Genomic DNA, 17624 nt, shown 5'->3' with positions numbered 1-17624 from the left:
CGGAGTTCTTTACTTTTCTTTGAAAAATCTATTTTGTGGAATTTTTTTTTTTAATTTATTTCTGTTCGTTTTATATTGGCATAGTCTTTGCAGGGAAAAAGAAAATAATACTTTAAGTCTTTACGTTTTTTTAAGACTTTATAGTTTGGCCTGCTATTTGTATGCTGGAGTAAAAGTTTCAGCAATTTTTAACAGAATACACCCTTTTAAAAATCTGGACACAAATAGTAGTGTTTAATTTAGTTTCATACCTCCTTTAGTAGACCTGAAATAGAAAACTTGATATCATTTGTGAAAAAATCTGTTTACTTTCTTTCATAGCTTGGAAACACTTCCACTATTTTGATTTCGTTCAATCTCAATAGTAGTAGTAGCCCCAGAGGATTTAACATAACACCCTCAGTTGTTTTTGGAATTGTTGTGAGATGCCTTATTGGGAATTAGCATTAAAACAGTGCATTTTGATTTAATTTTAAGACAACTTTTAGTTTTTTAAACATAATGGGCAAATGAGAGGGTGGGGGTGGGAGGAGGATTAGTTTCCCTCCAATCACTTTCGACTATTAAAAAGGGCATCAGCCCTTTCTATTTTCAATCGAATAAGCCCTTTTCGAAGATCCCACGACAACTCCTTCGATACGAAGTGCCCGGGTCTAAACAACAACAACAACAAAAAATAATACATTATACCCACATCGATCTTTACTATAAAAATGTTAAGCCTTCCAATCACTTTCGACTATTAAAAAGGGTACTAGGCCTTTCGATTTCAAATCGAATGAGCCCTTTTTGAAACGAAAATGCTTTCTATAAACACCTTATATGCCCCCATGGCATAAATTACAACCCTTACCCAAATGGCTGTTAGGGTGGTTGTCATTCTCAAAGACCTAATTTCCAGAACTTTCTACTACGTTGAATAAAATGGGTATCTGAAAATTTTGACTGGATGTGTTTGGGGAAATGGTGGGCGTGAGAGGGGCGTTAGTCGCTCTCCAATCCCTTTCAATTATTAAAAATGGCACTAGCCCTCTCAATTTCCAATCGAATGAGCCCTTTTAAGTTTCTACGACAAAAATTTCAATAAAAATCTTATATACCCCCAGGCCATAACTTACAACCCTTGCCCTGTGGGCTGGGGGGTTTGTCATCCTTAAATACATTATTTCCAGAACTTTCAACTACGTTGAACAAAATCGCTATCTCTAAACTTTGATTGAATATTTTTGGGGAAATGGTGGGCGTGAGAGGGGGGTTAATTACTCTCCATTCACTTTCAACTATTACTAAGGGCAATTTCAATTTCCAATCAAATGAGCCCTTTTTGAAATTTCGAAAGCAACTTTCTACATAAACCTTATATGCCCCCAGGGCATAACTTACAACCCTTGCACTGAGGGCTCTGAGGGGGTTATCATTCTAACAGACCTAATTTCCAGAACTTTTAACTACGTTGAACAAAATGGATATCTCTAAATTTTGATTGGATGTGTTTGGGAAAATGGTGGCGTGAGAGGAGCGTTAGTCTCTCTCCAATTACTTTCAACTATTAAAAAAGGCACTAGCCCTTTCAATTTTCAATTGAATGAGCCCTTTTGAAGTTTCTACGACAACGCTTTCAGTAAAAACCATATATGCCCCCAGGGCATAACTTACAACCTTTGCCCTGAGGGCTGTGGGGGATGTCATCCTTAGAGACCTAACTTCAAACTTTCAACTACTTTGAATAAAATGGCCTTCTAAAATCTTTGATTGGATGTGTTTGAGGAAAAGGTGGACGTGAGAGGGTGGTTGTTTGCCCTCAAATCACTTTCGGCTTTTAAAAAGGGCACTAGCCCTTTGAATTTCCAATCGAATGAGCCCTTTTTCAAGTTTCTACGACAAAGATTTCAATAAAAACTCAAAGGTATATTTCCCTGAACTTTAAACTGCGTGGAACAAAATGGTTATCTCAAAATTTCGATTGGATGTGTTTGGGGAAATGATAGGCATGGAAGGGGTGGTAGTTGCCTTCCAATCACTTTCGACTATTAAAAAGAGCACTAGCCATTTCAATTCCCAATCGAATAAGTCCTATTTGAAGTTTCTACGACAACACGTTCTATAAAAACCTTACATGCCCCCAGGGCATAACTTACAGCCCTTGCCCTGAGGGCTGTGGGGGATTGTCATCCTCAAAGACCTAATTTCCAGAACTTAAAACTACGTTGAATAAAATGACTAACTCAAAACTTTGATTAGATGTGTTTGGGGAAAAGGTGGGCGTAAGGGGGGTTAGTTGCCCTCCAATCACTTTCGACTATTGAAAGGGGCACTTGCACTTTGAATTTCCAATCGAATGAGCCTTTTTTGAAGTTTCTACGACAGCGCCTTCTATAAAAACCTTATATACCCCAGGGCATAACCTAAAACCCTTGCCCTGAGGGTTGTGGGGGAGTGACCTCCTCAAAAACATATTTTCTATTTGGACATCAACTACGCTGAACAAAATGGCTATCTCAAAATTTTGATTTGATATGTTTCAGGAAATAGTGGGCTTGGAAGGGGTGTTAGTTGCCTTCCAATCACTTTCAACTATTAAAAAGGGCACAAGCCACTACAATTTCCAATTGAATGAGCCCTTTTCGAAGTTTCTACGACAACTTCTTCGATACGAAGTGCCCTGGTCTAAAGGAAAAAAATAATAAATAATACATTGTGCCAACATTGTTCTTATATGCCCCCAGGGCATAACTTAAAACACTTGCCCTGAGGATTGTGGGAGAGTGACCTCCTCAAAAACATAGTTTCTATCTGGAAATCAACTACGCTGAACAAAATGGTTATCTCAAAATTTTGTTTGGATGTGTTTGGGGGAATGATGGGCGTGGGGTGGGGGCTAGTAGCCCTCCCATCACTTTCGATTATTAAAAAGGGCACTAGCCACTCCAATTTCCAATCGAATGAGCCCTTTTTGAAGTTTATACAACAACTCCTTCGATACGAAGTGCCCTGGTCTAAGACCACGAAAAAAAAATATAATAATAATACATTGTGCCCACATTATGGCAAAATGTGGCGCACATTTGGCACAATTTTTTTTTATAAAAAATACAAATGAATGTGCATTGTCAGTTTAATATACATATACTGATATTTAGTAATCTAAATGTTAATATTACTTGATTTACTAAAGTTATGAAAGTAAAAACATTTATATTTTTTTCAGTAAAGTGCAAATTATGTTTTGACTTTGGGAAGTCATAGGGGTTTTGAGCCCAACTTATGTTAATTTCTGTTCGTTTTGAGTTTGAATCGGTTATTTATTGTAATTAATAAATAAAAAATTTCCGAAAAATAAGTTTTTCAAAGAAAAGTAAAGGCCATTTTAAACTTAAGCTCATTATATACAAATACCTTTTAAAATTCAAACTCAAAACGACCATAAATTACTATTAGAGAGTAAATGAAACCCAAAACGAACAGAAACTAAATAAACGATCATAGCAAAAACATACAACAAGTAATAATATAAGTGACCAAATAGATCTTAAAGCGAGGAATGCTTAGATTGAATATGAAAATCAAGCTTAAATTGTATTTGGGAAAATGGTGGGCAAGAGAGGGGCGTTAGTCGCTCTCCAATCACTTTCAACTATTAAAAAAGGCACTAGCCCTTTCAATTTTGAATTGAATGAGCCTTTTTGAAGTTTCTACGACAACGCTTTCAGTAAAAACCTTATATGCCCCCCAGGGCATAACTCACAACCCTTGCCCTGAGGGCTGTGGGGGGGGGAGGTTGTCATCCTTAAGGACCAAATTTGCAAAACTTTCAACTACGTTGAATAAAATGGCTATCTAAAAATTTTGATTGGATGTGTTTGGGGAAAAGGTGGACGTGAGAGGGGGGTTATTTGCCCTCAAATCACATTTGACTTTTAAAAGGGCACTAGCTCTTTGAATTTCCAATCGAATGAGCCCTCTTTCAAGTTTCTACGGCAAAGATTTCAATAAAAACCTTATATGCCCCCAGAACATAACTTATAACCCTTGCCCTGAAGACTGTGGGGGGAGTGTCCTGCTCAAAGGTATATTTCCCTGAACTTTAAACTGCGTGGAACAAAATGGTTATCTCAAAATTTCGATTGGATGTGTTTGGGGAAATGATAGGCATGGAAGGGGTGGTAGTTGCCTTCCAATCACTTTCGACTATTAAAAAGAGCACTAGCCATTTCTATTTCCAATCAAATTAGCCCCTTTTTGAAGTTTCTACGAAAACGCGTTCTATAAAAACCTTGTAGGCCCCCAGGGCTAAACCTACAACCCATGCCCTAAGGGCTGTGGGGGGTTGTTCCCCTAAAATACATAATTTCCCGAACTTAAAACTACGTTGAATAAAATGGCTATCTAGAAATTGTGATTGGATGTGTTTGGGGAAAAGGTGGGCGTAAGGGGGGTTAGTTGCCCTCCAATTACTTTCGACTATTGAAAGGGGCACTAGCCCTTTGAATTTCCAATCGAATGAGCCTTTTTGAAGTTTCTACAACAGCGCCTTCTATAAAACCTTATATACCCCAGGGCATAATCTAAAACCCTTGTCCTGAGGGTTGTGGGGGAGTGAACTCCTCAAAAACATATTTTCTATCTGGAAAAACCAAAAGCTGTAGAAAATCAAGTAAACAATTGGATTTAAAACTAAGGCAACATATGTGACAATTAAGCCAATAGTTGAAAGTAAAACGAGGCCATTAGCTGCAGGTACAACTAAACTAAAAGTTGCAAACAATTAAGCCAACACTTGCATCTCAAACTAAGCCAACAGCAGCAAACAATTAAGCCAAATGTTGCAAGTAAAACTAAGCATTAGCTGCCGGTACAACTAAACCAAAACCTGCAGTATAACCAAACCAAACTTGTATTTGCTAATATTAAATACAAGAACTATTATTAGTAGAATCAGAGACAGGACAAAATATACAAAGTAGCTGTATGAACTCAGTTCTATTAGTTCTTTTTTGAGGGTTAATTTTTTCTTATACCCTTAGCTTGCTGGATTTTTCTTTATTTGTCGTTTTTTCTCCTTTTTCCTTTGTTTTTGGTTTAATATCTTCTCTTTCAGTGCTATTGCTCTTTTTTTCTTTTCTTTTTACAGATTCTTCAGTCTGTTGCTTGAACTTAGTTTTATGCACATCTACTTTAGGTTCATCATTTTTTGCGTCTTCTTTTTTTTTTTTTGGGGGTGTCTTATCAAAAATATGACACCCAAAAGGGTGTCTTATTTTTGATTGTCTCCTCTTCAGTTTCCCTATTATCTTCTATTTGTTCTGTTTTGCGGGATTCAATTTCTTTTACACCTTTAGATGGCTGGAGTTCCTTTGTTTTCGTTTCTTTTTTTACCCTCAGCTAACTTATTTGCTTTCGGTTGAGATCCTCTTTGTTTCCCTTTTTATCCTTTAATACTTTAAGTATTGTTTCTACTGCCAGCTCACCAGGACAACTATCATCATCCCATTTCAAGACCTTGTTGTTTCGTATTGTAAGACGAACTTTAAGTAAAGCTTTCCATACAATCGTAGTTTCTCTAACTATATGGTACGAATGTTTGAGTAGAAGTCTAATCACGTCAATCTCCTCAAAATCAAGGAGATATCTGGTGTTGCAAAAGGGAGTGCGACCACGGCTATCGCATCCAGTTTCAGAAACGTATCCCAAATTTTTACGTGTACCTATTTGTACTCTAAAAAAATTTCACGTGAAGTTCATATTCTTTCATAATTTGGTTGTTTTTCTGAGCTACTGACGCTTTGAAGACAATACAAATCATGCAGTGCCTTCTCTCCATTCCAATCTTCATTTTCTTTGTCTTCCGTTAGACGCCCTTTTCAGCAGACTGTTTTCCTGCTTCCACTTTGTACTTTTCAAATGTCTCTGCGAGTGAAGGCGGACACGCTACAAAAAAAGTTCATCTTTCATCATTACTGAAAGATCCACCAAGAAATTCTCGCCTCATTGGCTTATATAAAAGGTCCTCACCGACTGTTACTACTTGAATTCTTGCTTTACGGAATATATGCCCAGGATATCTGGTTCTTAAAGCAATTTCTTCTACTAATTGTTGCTTTTCAAAACATACACAGTCTATAATAAGGAGGAAGGATAAATCCAAAAACAAGCCTGGAAAACTAGAAAGAACTGTTAACAAAGGTCTCAAACTATTCAATGTTATCAAAACGTGGTAGAATTGTCAATAAAGAAAGGTTGTAAGTTACTCTGAGTCTAAGATCTTACCAAAGTCTGCTAATTTTTTTACACGCTAAAAATAATCCTAACTTGAACAGTAAAGAATTTAGAATATTTTGTTCTGGCCACAGAAATGTCCAAACTTTACACATTCAAACAAGAAAATTAGAGCAACGATAAATTATAATTTTTATTATTGAAGCTCATCTCAAACAGGAAACAAAAAAGTGAAAACTTAACGCTAGCAATAATTGAAATATAATAGAAAATAATAAGACGACCATTATATCTTGGTGTCTCATCAAACTTTGATCGATGTTCCTTGTATTCACGTATTGATTCAATTGCTTTTTTCATATTTATGCTCCAAGTTTTCCTTCTCCAAGCGTTGGTCGTTACCAGAGATTTGAAATTCTTGAAGGAATTTCAAAGCGCTCTGTATGTCTTGTCGAGCTCTTCTTACTTTGGATAGCATTTCAGGATAATATGTGCTTAAAATATCTTTATCAAGTGAATCTTGAATTGTTTCTAATCCTTTTATTTTATTGTATATATTCAAGAATTACTTGATTTCTGTGGGTTTAACATTCTTAACTTTCTTAACAATCCTAGTAGTAGTAGTAGCAGCAGGAATATGATTATTGGGATTATGAACAATAAGATTAGGTGTATTCGTAGGTGCAGTAACAGGTGTAATAGTAGTTGCTGTAGTAGAATGTGTAGGTGAAGGAGTTGTAGCTGTAATAGTAGGTCTACTAGTAGTTGTAGTAGAAAGTGCAGTGGTAGCTGTAGTAGTAGGTTTACTAGTAGTTATAGTAGAAAGTGTAGAGGTAGCTGTAGTAGTAGATGTAGGTGAAGTAATGTAAGCTGGAGTGGTGGTAGCTGTAGTAGTAGGTATAATAATAGGTGTAGATAAATTTGTGGTAGCCGTAGTACCAGGTGTAGTAGTTGGTGTAGCAATGGGTGCGGGCGAAGCAGTGTTGGCTGAAGTGGGGGTAGCTGTAGTAGTAGGTGCACTAGTAGTAGCGGTAGTAGTAAATGCATTTGTAGTTGTAGTAGAAAAAGTAGTGGTAAGTGTAGTACCAGTAACTTTCCTAATCGGTGTAATAATAGGTTGTTTCCTATCAGTTGTTGTGTTTTTCCTAGTCAGTATCCTAGTAGATGGCTTCCTAGTAGGTTTGGTAAAAGCTTTAGTAATAAGTTCTGGAATACGTTGAGTAGTACGTTTGGTAGGACGTTTGGTAATACGTTTGAGAGTACGTTGAGTAGTACGTTTGGTAGGACGTTTGTTAGTACGCTTAGTAGAATTCTCTCCCTCAATCCTATCTTGGTAATTATTTTCTTCATTAGACTTAGTGTTTCTACTAATTCCCATTTTGATTTCACAAACAAAATTATACTTTCTTTCATCATCAAACCTGTAAGTTTGTTTACCGTCACACTGCTCAGTGAACCACTTAAATTCTCCAAAATCAGTTTTCTCAATCGTTGCACAATCTTGATGTTTAGTTAATTTGTGAAGGTGACGATCTTTCCAGGGAAAAAATGTCAAACTTTAGTGTAAAGAGGGGGAAGAGTTCGGGAGGGTGAAAACCTCCTTATATACTGATTAATTTCTGTTTGTAGTAAGTTTTAAGGCCACTCTTTGTTACCATTTGAATAATAGCTTTTTTCGTTTAATTTCTGTTCATTTTTAACACCATATCTAGGGTTACCCTAAATGTGACACGAGCTGTAACCCCTCTCAAAATCAGTTTAACTTTTGTAAAACGAAGCTCCAATAAAAATAGCTGGTATATTTGCTTTATGAAACACAGTATATTTGTACAAAATGAACTTTCGTCTCCATCATGTTTAAAATTATCCCAATCCTTGATGTGCTAGTAGCTTTTGATGAGCATCTTTAAAATTAATATATTTTGCATATTTACAATCAGCATAAATAATAGATTTTTTTAATTGAATTTATTGTTGTTACTCCTTACTTACGGTTCGTTAACAAAAACTGTGTGACTCTGCTTTTGTTTGTTTTTTTAGTTTTTGACTTGGGTTGCACGTCACCCTGATTGTATTTTCAGCTACATTTTTTTTTTTATAAATTTACTTTATGTTATGGATTTAGAGACGGTTTAGTAAAATATAAGGAATACTAGGTCTAAAACCACTATTATTTGCGAACTACCAGGCAACTACAGTTTGCGAATCGGAGCAAAATTAATAAAAGGACATAATACTTCACAGTATATTAGAAATTGGACATTTTTATGATCTAAAAAAGAGTAGTAAAAAAAGTGTAGTACATAAACAATACTAATTGGGCACAATCACACTGCAAACATTGTATTTTTTCGAAAATTTTCAATCTAAATTTTGAAAGCATTGAACCGAAAAAATTATGTCACAAACAGCAAAAGGTCAGTCAGGCAATGAATGGTGGTATTAATGATAGATGAAAAATATGAAATACGATACTACATGAGAAGCATATGAACAAAGTATAATTATGAGTGAGTTTATACCATTTTGTGTTCAAAAGACCAGCATGTTAAACACATTCAATTCCCATAGTTGAACTACAGACGAAACAGAGCTAATTGAATTAACGGATGTCCTCTCCAGTACGACGTCAAATGTTTTCTAATTAAGTAAAACCTTCCCAATAAACAACCAACCGAAAATGATATAGATAATTTCAGTAAAGATAAGTAACTGTAATAGTTTAGCTTATCAGTTGAATCGTGAAGTCGCTTGTGTAATTTGCATGGTCTGCTATCACTAAAAAAGTCTTACATGGAATACTAAGAGCAAAGACAGGCAAATTATCAAGGAGGAAGGAAAGTCAGTGTTAGTTTGGTGACTAAGTGATATGTTTTCGAGAATGTCTTTTTCTTGATTTGCCTACTATATAGAGCTTTAAGAGACTTAACCACAGATGTTTAAGGGACGGAGCATTCATCAATAAACGGAGAAAAGAGGACTTTATTCACTATACCAATACACAACCAAGCTCTACTAGGGCTTTCTTAAGGTATATTAGGTATAATAAGGTATATAAGAAATTGTGGTTTACACAGCACAAGGGGAATAATCACCCAAATCCAAATTCACCTTTTCTTATCTGACTGATCTGATTATATGACTGAAATCAATAGACTGAATACAATCTATTTGCCTAGTATTCATGTTGGGTTCATTGGCGTTTAAAAGAACACCGGTATTGAGATACATAAATGTATTTATTTGGAGGAGGAACGTACAACATGGCTTTAAAAATCAATCTGAAAGTGAGAATGTTAATGATTTTTTTGCAATGAGAAAAACTTGGGAAATTTTTCCTCCAATTTTCGGAAGTTCCTTGAGAGGTCCCTCCAAGTGGAAGTAAGTGCTACCATTTCGTCTTCACTGTCACAAGCAGCAAACGACATACGAGCGTCGTAACATCCAACCGTCACGACATAGACATACGTCAGGATGTCGACAAAAAATTTATAAGTTTATATAATAGTAGTAAGTATATAATAGTTTAAAAACAAATTTTGGCTATATATTTGCACATCGGGGGGGGGGGGGTGAGGGTAAACCATAGCATATATTAAATACGTAACCTAACCTAGGTAACTTCCCCCCCCCTAAACCCCAAAAACTAAAATTTTAAAATGTTGGATGTTTTGACGGTTGGTGGTTCCGACGGATTTTTTGTAGATGTTATGACGGATTTTGTGGATGTCCTGACGTTGGATGTTATGACACCTTCCCAGTGGAAACAACAATAAAATTTTAGGTATGTTCTGCTCCCCTCTGTGCAGCAGAAGACTAGGTCAATAATTGCTAATACCATGCGTAATAGTTTAAACAAATTTTGAATTTTGTTATTTTTGTGGAAGGGTAACTGAATTTTACTGTTTTTAAAGTAATTTTTACAGCAAAAACATAAAGAAATAACAGTTCACTAAAGTTGAAATAATTGCTCAAATAAACATTTAAAGCAGCGAATCCGTGTTTTTTCAACATTAGTTTTTCGAAAAAATTCAAAGCAGACAGTTAAATTTATCAAGCTGCCAAATTTTCTGTTAATATTTAGGCTCAAATTTGTAGGCCGCAAGCAAAACCTAGCTCTCTATAAGCGTTGGGCTATACATTTATGAATATATATATATATATATATATATATATATATATATATATATATATATATATATATATATATATATGTATATATATATATATATATATATATATATATATATATATATATATATATATATATATATATATATATATATATATATATATATATATATATATATATATATATATATATATATATATATATATATATATATATATATATATTAGTAACTAAAGTTTTTCCTTCTTCTTTTTTCCATGTCTAGTGGATTACTAGTACATCATAAAGAGGTGCTTAAGAGCTCATTCAAAAGCTATTTCTCATATGTACGAGGTTTATATAAGTTCCACCAAGAGGCACTTTTCGTGCCTCTTCTCGAGGGGTGGGGCCAGCGGGCTACCAAAATATCTAACATAGATTTTGATAGCTTGTATAAAAAATATTGCTCATATTTACGTTCTTCCTATAAATTCCACCATCTGCAAGTTTCAAATAGCACTTAAAACGGCACTTTTAGTGCCATGTCTCAAGTGGAAAAGCTGGGGCTAGAGGGCTACCAGAACTTTTTAGAGTGGTGTTTAATGGCTCATTTGAAAACTTTTGCGGTACTTGTTTATTATATAAAACACACTCGAGAAGTGAAGTTTCATGACAATAAAATATGATGAAAATAGAATACTTTATTAGCAAATTGTGAAGGTCATTTGTGAATTATTAAATTGGGAGCTTCGGCGTCGGCTGACCGTCTCAAAGACAAAGAAAAGTTCATTATTAACGCGATTCTGGCCCTAGTTCATTTTAGTTCATTATTAACGCGATTCTTGAGGACATAGGTTAGTTCGCTTTGACTAGTGATAAAGTATAGTGTCTCACCATGGATGTTCAAGAATCATTTCAAATTATTGGAAGGGATACAACGCAACTAAACTGGAACAAGCAGGTTTCACTCATTTGAAAGTGAACCCAAAAAAATAATTTTGTCGACCCAGAAAGCGGCGCCTCTACCCAAAAAGTAGTAATCTTTTACTTTTAAGATGAGTAGGCGATTTATGAAACTCACTAAGGGGGTCTGGAACAGGAGTATATGTGAGGGGTTTTATAATACTCCAGTTGAGGGCTTTGGACCATAAATATTGCAATGGTGCTGCGGTGAGTTGTTAGTAGTATTAATAGTAGTATTGCAATGGTACCGTTTTATGCTTCCAAACTCTTCCACTTATGAAGCGGTATCAAAAGTGCCGTTTTTAGTGCTATATGGCACTTTTGGATGGTAAAATTAAACAAAAACACGTAGATATGGGCAATAGGTGTAAAATGATCCTTCCTGGGATATGCTTTAAAAAATGAGTGCTACACACTTGCAATCTACTTTTTGTAATTAAACACACTTGCAATTACTTAAAGTAATCTACTTTTTGGGTAGAGGCGCCGGTTTCTGGGTCGACAAAATTATTTTTTTGGGGTTCACTTTCAAATGAGTGAAACCTGCTTGTTTCAATTCAGTTGCGGTGTATCATGGTTGCAGCGGCAGCTGCAACCTAGTTAAGAGCGAACCACTGCCCATATTAATCAAAAGTTGAAAAACGTGTTTTCAAAAAAAACTGTCTAGTGAGAAAAAATTGTCATTTTACACTAAATCAGTAATGGTAACTATTGTTTCGGTTAATCTTAGAAGTAAAAGATTACTGCGAAAAGAAATTTATGGTGATTTCGAAAAAGAGCCTGAAACCCATTGAAAATGGCGTCAAATCGAAATAAAAAGTGCATTATTGGAATCAGCATGGTCGAAAACCTTTTGTAGGATAATTACAGTTCCCCACCTTGAAGACCAAGGAAAATTACTTTTTTGCACTGATCTGTCTCCCTTTTTTTCTTTTTTTTTCTAGCAAGGCTAGGGGGTGGGCAGAGAATCCTAGAAAAGTGTACAATAGCTCATTCAAAAGGAATTTAAATATGTAAGTGCCCCTTTCAATTGACCGGAAAGATTGGAGAGCCAATAGCCCCCCTCTCTACAGGCCCCCTCCCCCCAACTAGTCCTATAAAATTTTTGAGACAGCCATTTTGTTCAATATAGTTCAAAGGTCCAATATATATAGTTTTAATGATGATATGGACCTCCATAGTCCCTGGGGAAGGGCTGTGTGTGGTATCGGGCGTATCGATATCGCGCATATCGGTATCGTGCATATTAGTATTGCATGTATCGTATCGGGAATATCGGTATCCGCTGTTGTTTTTTTTTTCAGTCATTTTCTAGGCTCATTTTTTTAAAGCATGTCCTGGTAGAGTATCATGGTTGCAGCGCCAGCTGCAACCTATTAAATAGCGAACCAAATCCCGTAATAAACAAAAGTTAAAAAACGCTTTTTGAAAAAAACTGCCTAGTGAAAAAAAAATTTCCATCTGACACTGACTCAGGGACGTTAACTATTATTTCGGTTCGTCTTAAAAGTAAAAGTTTATTGCAAAGAGAAATTTATGGTGATTTAGAAAAAAAAAGCCTGACAGCCCTCGAAAATGGCCTCATATCAAAATGAAAAGTGTAAAATTGGAATCAAAATGGTCAAAACCTTGTACAGGGAAGTTATAGTCCCCCTCCCTGAACAACAAGGAAAATCACTTTTTTGTATCGGTAGCACTGATCTGTCTCCCGTTTTTTTTTTTTTTCAACATGTATAGCGGGCTACCAGAACATCATAAAGAGATTGTTAAAGACTCATTAAAAAGCTATTTCTCATATCTACGTGCTTTTTATAATATCTGACAAGTTACAAAAAAAATTTAATTCTTCTGTTTAAATTTTGCCTTGCCTATTGGAGTCTGACAATTTGTTGACATTATTAAATTTTATGTAGCCTACTTTTCAGTAGAAAAAAATGCAGTTTTGATCTTTAATATACTTTATTAATCAGCCCGGTTTGAACTTCGGCAGTAGTTCGAATTTTCTTGAATATCATTTTAAATTTGACTATAGGGCCATTGAAAGTAATATGTTCAGTATAAGTTCAATTCAAATATTTGAATTATAGCAGAAAAAGGAGAATGCTAATTGAATTTTGAGGATAAAAAGATAATTATATAGATAAGGAAATATATTTTAAACTTTGAAATACGTGAATCTTTCTTGTCTGCAAAATGAACACGGAGACATATATGTACAAAAATTATCTTTTAACTTTTACAATCGCTTTTTTAAATACATTTTTTGTGAGTTTCTGTAAGTAGAAAAGTTCTTAAGATTGTTTCTTAAGATTAAATTTCCCTAACCTTGACAGTACTAACGGTGAAAATATATTGCTTTCTGAATTCAATTTTTTCTAATTAAGAACGAAAATCCTTTTGTGGGAACAACTTAGGTTTTTACGATGAAGGCCATTTTTGTAATGAAACCCGAAAAGCGTTTCAAAAAAAAATTCTTCCCTGGATTTGCCATAAATTTACTGCTTACGCTGAATAACCAAGTAAGCAAATATATCGAAGAAAAGAATACGCCTCTAAAGGTATTTCAGTCCTTTGCGTACACGTAAAGGAACCAGAAGCTTCACCAAAAAAGAGAATTTTCTAACATGTGCACATTTCAACTGGACTCAGAAATACTACACTTTAATAGCATGAATCGTGCTTCAAAAACTCCGGTTTGCTACCTCAAAAACAAATTTTCCGTCTGGAAATCAACTCCGATAAAAAAATGGGATATCTAAAAATTTTTTTGGTTTATGTGGGGAGGAATGATGGGCTGGGGGGAGAGGGCTAGTTGCCCTCCAATCTCTATTAACAATTAAAAAGGGCACTAGCCCTTAGACTTTCCAATTGACTGAACCTGTTTTGAAGTTTCTACGACAACGCCTTCTATAAAAACCTCATATGCCCCCAGGGCATAACTTAAAACCCTTGCCCTCAGGGTTGTGGGGGAGTGTCCTCCTTAAAAACATATTTTCTATCTGGAAATCAACTACACTGAACGGAATGGCTATCTAAAAACTTTGATTGGATGTGTTTGGGGGAATGATGGGCGTGGGGGGGAGCTGGTGCCCTCCAATCACTTTCGACTATTAAAAGGGTACTAGCCCTTCGAATTTCAATCGAATGAGCCTTTCTTGAAGTTTCTACGACAACGCCTTCTATAAAAACCTTATATACCCCCAGGGCACAACTTAAAACCCTTGCCCCGAGGGTTGTTGGGAAGTGCCCTCCTCAAAAACATATTTTCTATTTGGAAATCAACTACGATGAAGAAAATGGCTAACTCAAAATTTCGATTGGATGTGTTTGGGGGAATGATGGGCGCGGGTGGGGCTAGTTGCCCTCCAATCACTTTCGACTATTAAAAAGGGCACTAGCCCTTTGAATTTACAATCGAATGAGTCTTTTTTGAAGTTTCTACGACATCACCTTCTTTAAAAACCGTATATGCCCCCAGGGCATAACTTAAAACCCTTGCCCCGAAGGTTGTGGGGGAGTGTCCTCCTCAAAAAGATATTTTCTATCTGGAAATCAACTACGCTGAACAAAATAGCTATATCAATAATTTGATTGGATGTGTTTGGGGGAATGAAGGGCATAAGGGGGGGGGGCTAGTTGCCCTCCAATCACTTTCGACTATTAAAAAGAGCACTAGCCCTTTGAATTTCAAATAAAATGAACCTTTCTCGAAGCTTCTACGACAACGCCTTCTATAAAAACCTCATATGCCCCCAGGGCATAACTCAAAACCCGCACCCCGGGACGTTTAGAGTCGCATCTACCACAAAAAAGAAAGTTTCTATGTGGAATGCATCGACGCGGAACGGAATGGCTGCCTCCAACTCCATATTAGATGTGATTAAGGAACCAAGGGGCGTGGGGGGGGGCTAGTTGCCCTCCAATCACTTTTGACTATTAAAAAGGGCACTATCCCTTTGAATTTCCAATCAAATGAGTCTTTTTTGAAGTTTCTACGACAACGCCTTCTATAAAAACCTTATATGCCCTCAGGGCATAACTTAAAACCCTTGCCCCGTGGGTTGTGGGGGAGTGTCCTTCTCAAAAAGATATTTTCTATCTGGAAATCAACTACGCTGAACCAAATGGCTATTTCAGAATTTTGAGTGAATGTTTTTGGGGGAATGATGGGCGTGGGGGGGGGCTATTTGCCCTCCAATCAATCTTTCCCTTTAAAATTAGAACTAGTCACTGCAATTTCCAATTTAATTAGTGCTTTTCGAACTTTCTATGACAATTCCTTTGATACGAAGTGCCCGGTTTTGGAGAAAAAAAAAAAAAAACATTGTGCCCACTCGTTCTTTACTTAGGCAGCGCTAGCGCTCTGCCTATGATTTGAAACTTGCAGATGGTGGAATTTATAGGAAGAACGTAAATATGAGCAATATTTTTTATATGAGTTATCAAAAATCTATGTTAGATGTTTTGGTAACCCGCTAGCCCCATCCCTCGAGATACGACACGAAAAGTGCCTCTTTTCATGCCATATGGCACTTGCAGATGGCGGAATTTATATAAACCACGTACATATGAGAAATCGCGTTTGAATGAGCTCTTAAGCACCTCTTTTTGATGTTCTAGTAACCCGCTAGACCTGGAAAAAAGAAGAAGGAAAAACTTTAGTTACTATGGCTTTAGTTACAATGGACTGTGGCTCGCTCTTTACTAGGTTGCAGCTAATACATCAATCATGACAAAGAGTCCACTGCAAATTCTCCCCAGAAACTAGTTAATATCGAAATCTGTGAAATCTAATAGATGATATAATTTTTAAAAACCTAGTAAATATAAGCAATAGCTTTTAATCGAGCCTTTAAACATCTATCTACGATGGTGTAATAGCCTGCTAATGTTTGAGTAGCTTACTGATGAGCAGACGATTTATGAAAGTTACTAAAGGGGCTGGGAGTGGGAGTGTAAGGGAGGGGTTCTTGTAAACTTCCAGTTAATGGGAACATAACTATTACAATAGTACCTATTTTGTACTTCAGAGCTTTTCCACTTAAGAAGTGGCACCAAAAGTGTTGTTTTCAGTGCTATATCGCACTTACGAAGGGTAGAAGTGATAAAAAAAGAGCACGTAGATATGAGCATATATATATATATATATATATATATATATATATATATATATATATATATATATATATATATATATATATATATATATATATATATATATATATATATATATATATATATATATATATATATATATATATATATATATATATATATTATGTGCCAGGAAATCGGTCTGGGGAGAGGGGCTCGACTGATTTTTAAAGCCATGTTGTACGTTCTTCCTCCAAACAAATACATCTTATGTATCTCAATACTGGTGTTCTTTTTAAACGCCAATGAACCCAATATAAATACTAGGCAAATAGCATGTATTCAGTGCATTGATTTTAGTCTGGTGAGAGGGGCTCGACTGCAAAAAGATATAGGTATATAGATATGTCAAAGCTAGATAAGACTATACTGATATATATATATATATATATATATATATATATATATATATATATATATATATATATATATATAAAATATATATATATATATATATATATATATATATATATATATATATATATATATATATATATATATATATATATATATATATATATATATACATATATATATATATATATATATATATATATATATATATATATATATATATATATATATATATATATATACATATATCCCATATATATTTCCATAAATGTATAGCCCAACGCTTATAGAGAGCTAGGTTTTGCTTGCGGCCTACAAATTTGAACCTAAATACTAACAGAAAATTTGGCAGCTTGATAAATTTAACTGTCTGCTTTGAATTCTTTCGAAAAACTAATGTTGAAAAAACACGGATTCGCTGCTTTAAAATGCCTATTTGAGCAATTATTTTAACTTTAGTGAACTGTTATTTCTTTATGTTTTTGCTGTAAAAATTACTTTGAAAAACAGTAAAATTCAGTTACCCTTCCACAAAAATAATAAAATTCAAAATTTGTTTAAACTATTAGGCATGGTATTAACAACTATTGACTTAGTCTTCTGCTGCACAGAGCGGAGCAGAACATACCTAAAATTTTATTGTTGTTTCCACTGGGAAGGTGTCATAACATCCAACGTCAGGACATCCATAAAATCCGTCTTAACATCTACAAAAAATCCGTCGGAACCACCAATCGTCAAAACATCCGAAATTTTTAAATTTTAGTTTTTTGGGGTTTAGGGGGGAAAAGTTATCTAGGTTAGGTTAGTTTACATATTTAATATA

General features: G+C 35.1%; 3 protein-coding genes across 5 annotated transcripts in view; 2 read left to right on the top strand and 1 right to left on the bottom strand.

Annotated features, from left to right (window-relative positions):
- TM9SF3 (transmembrane 9 superfamily protein member 3) overlaps nucleotides 1-17624 on the top strand; it is a 696120-nt gene that overhangs the window by 365433 nt on the left and 313063 nt on the right. The window lies entirely within an intron of this gene.
- Nucleotides 1-17624, bottom strand: part of LOC148955147 (xylosyl- and glucuronyltransferase LARGE2s-like) — a 159743-nt gene that overhangs the window by 40367 nt on the left and 101752 nt on the right. The window lies entirely within an intron of this gene.
- The window catches only part of LOC148955148 (beta-1,4-galactosyltransferase 4-like), a 69752-nt gene continuing 60904 nt past the window's right edge, over nucleotides 8777-17624 (top strand). For 2 of the 3 annotated variants that reach the window (XM_089100570.1, XM_089100564.1), the window contains exon 1: nucleotides 8777-9247. The gene's annotated coding sequence lies outside the window, so the exon portion shown is untranslated. The remainder of the gene's footprint in view (nucleotides 9248-17624) is intronic. The other variant, XM_089100566.1, reaches the window with a different exon arrangement.

The sequence above is a fragment of the Artemia sp. Qi Xiang Cuo genome, chromosome 2 (assembly GCF_049724085.1).
Source record: "Artemia sp. Qi Xiang Cuo chromosome 2, ASM4972408v1, whole genome shotgun sequence".
Lineage (NCBI taxonomy): Eukaryota > Metazoa > Arthropoda > Branchiopoda > Anostraca > Artemiidae > Artemia > Artemia sp. Qi Xiang Cuo.
The sequence above is the reverse complement of the archived record's forward strand: the minus strand, read 5'-3'. Positions and strand labels throughout refer to the sequence as shown.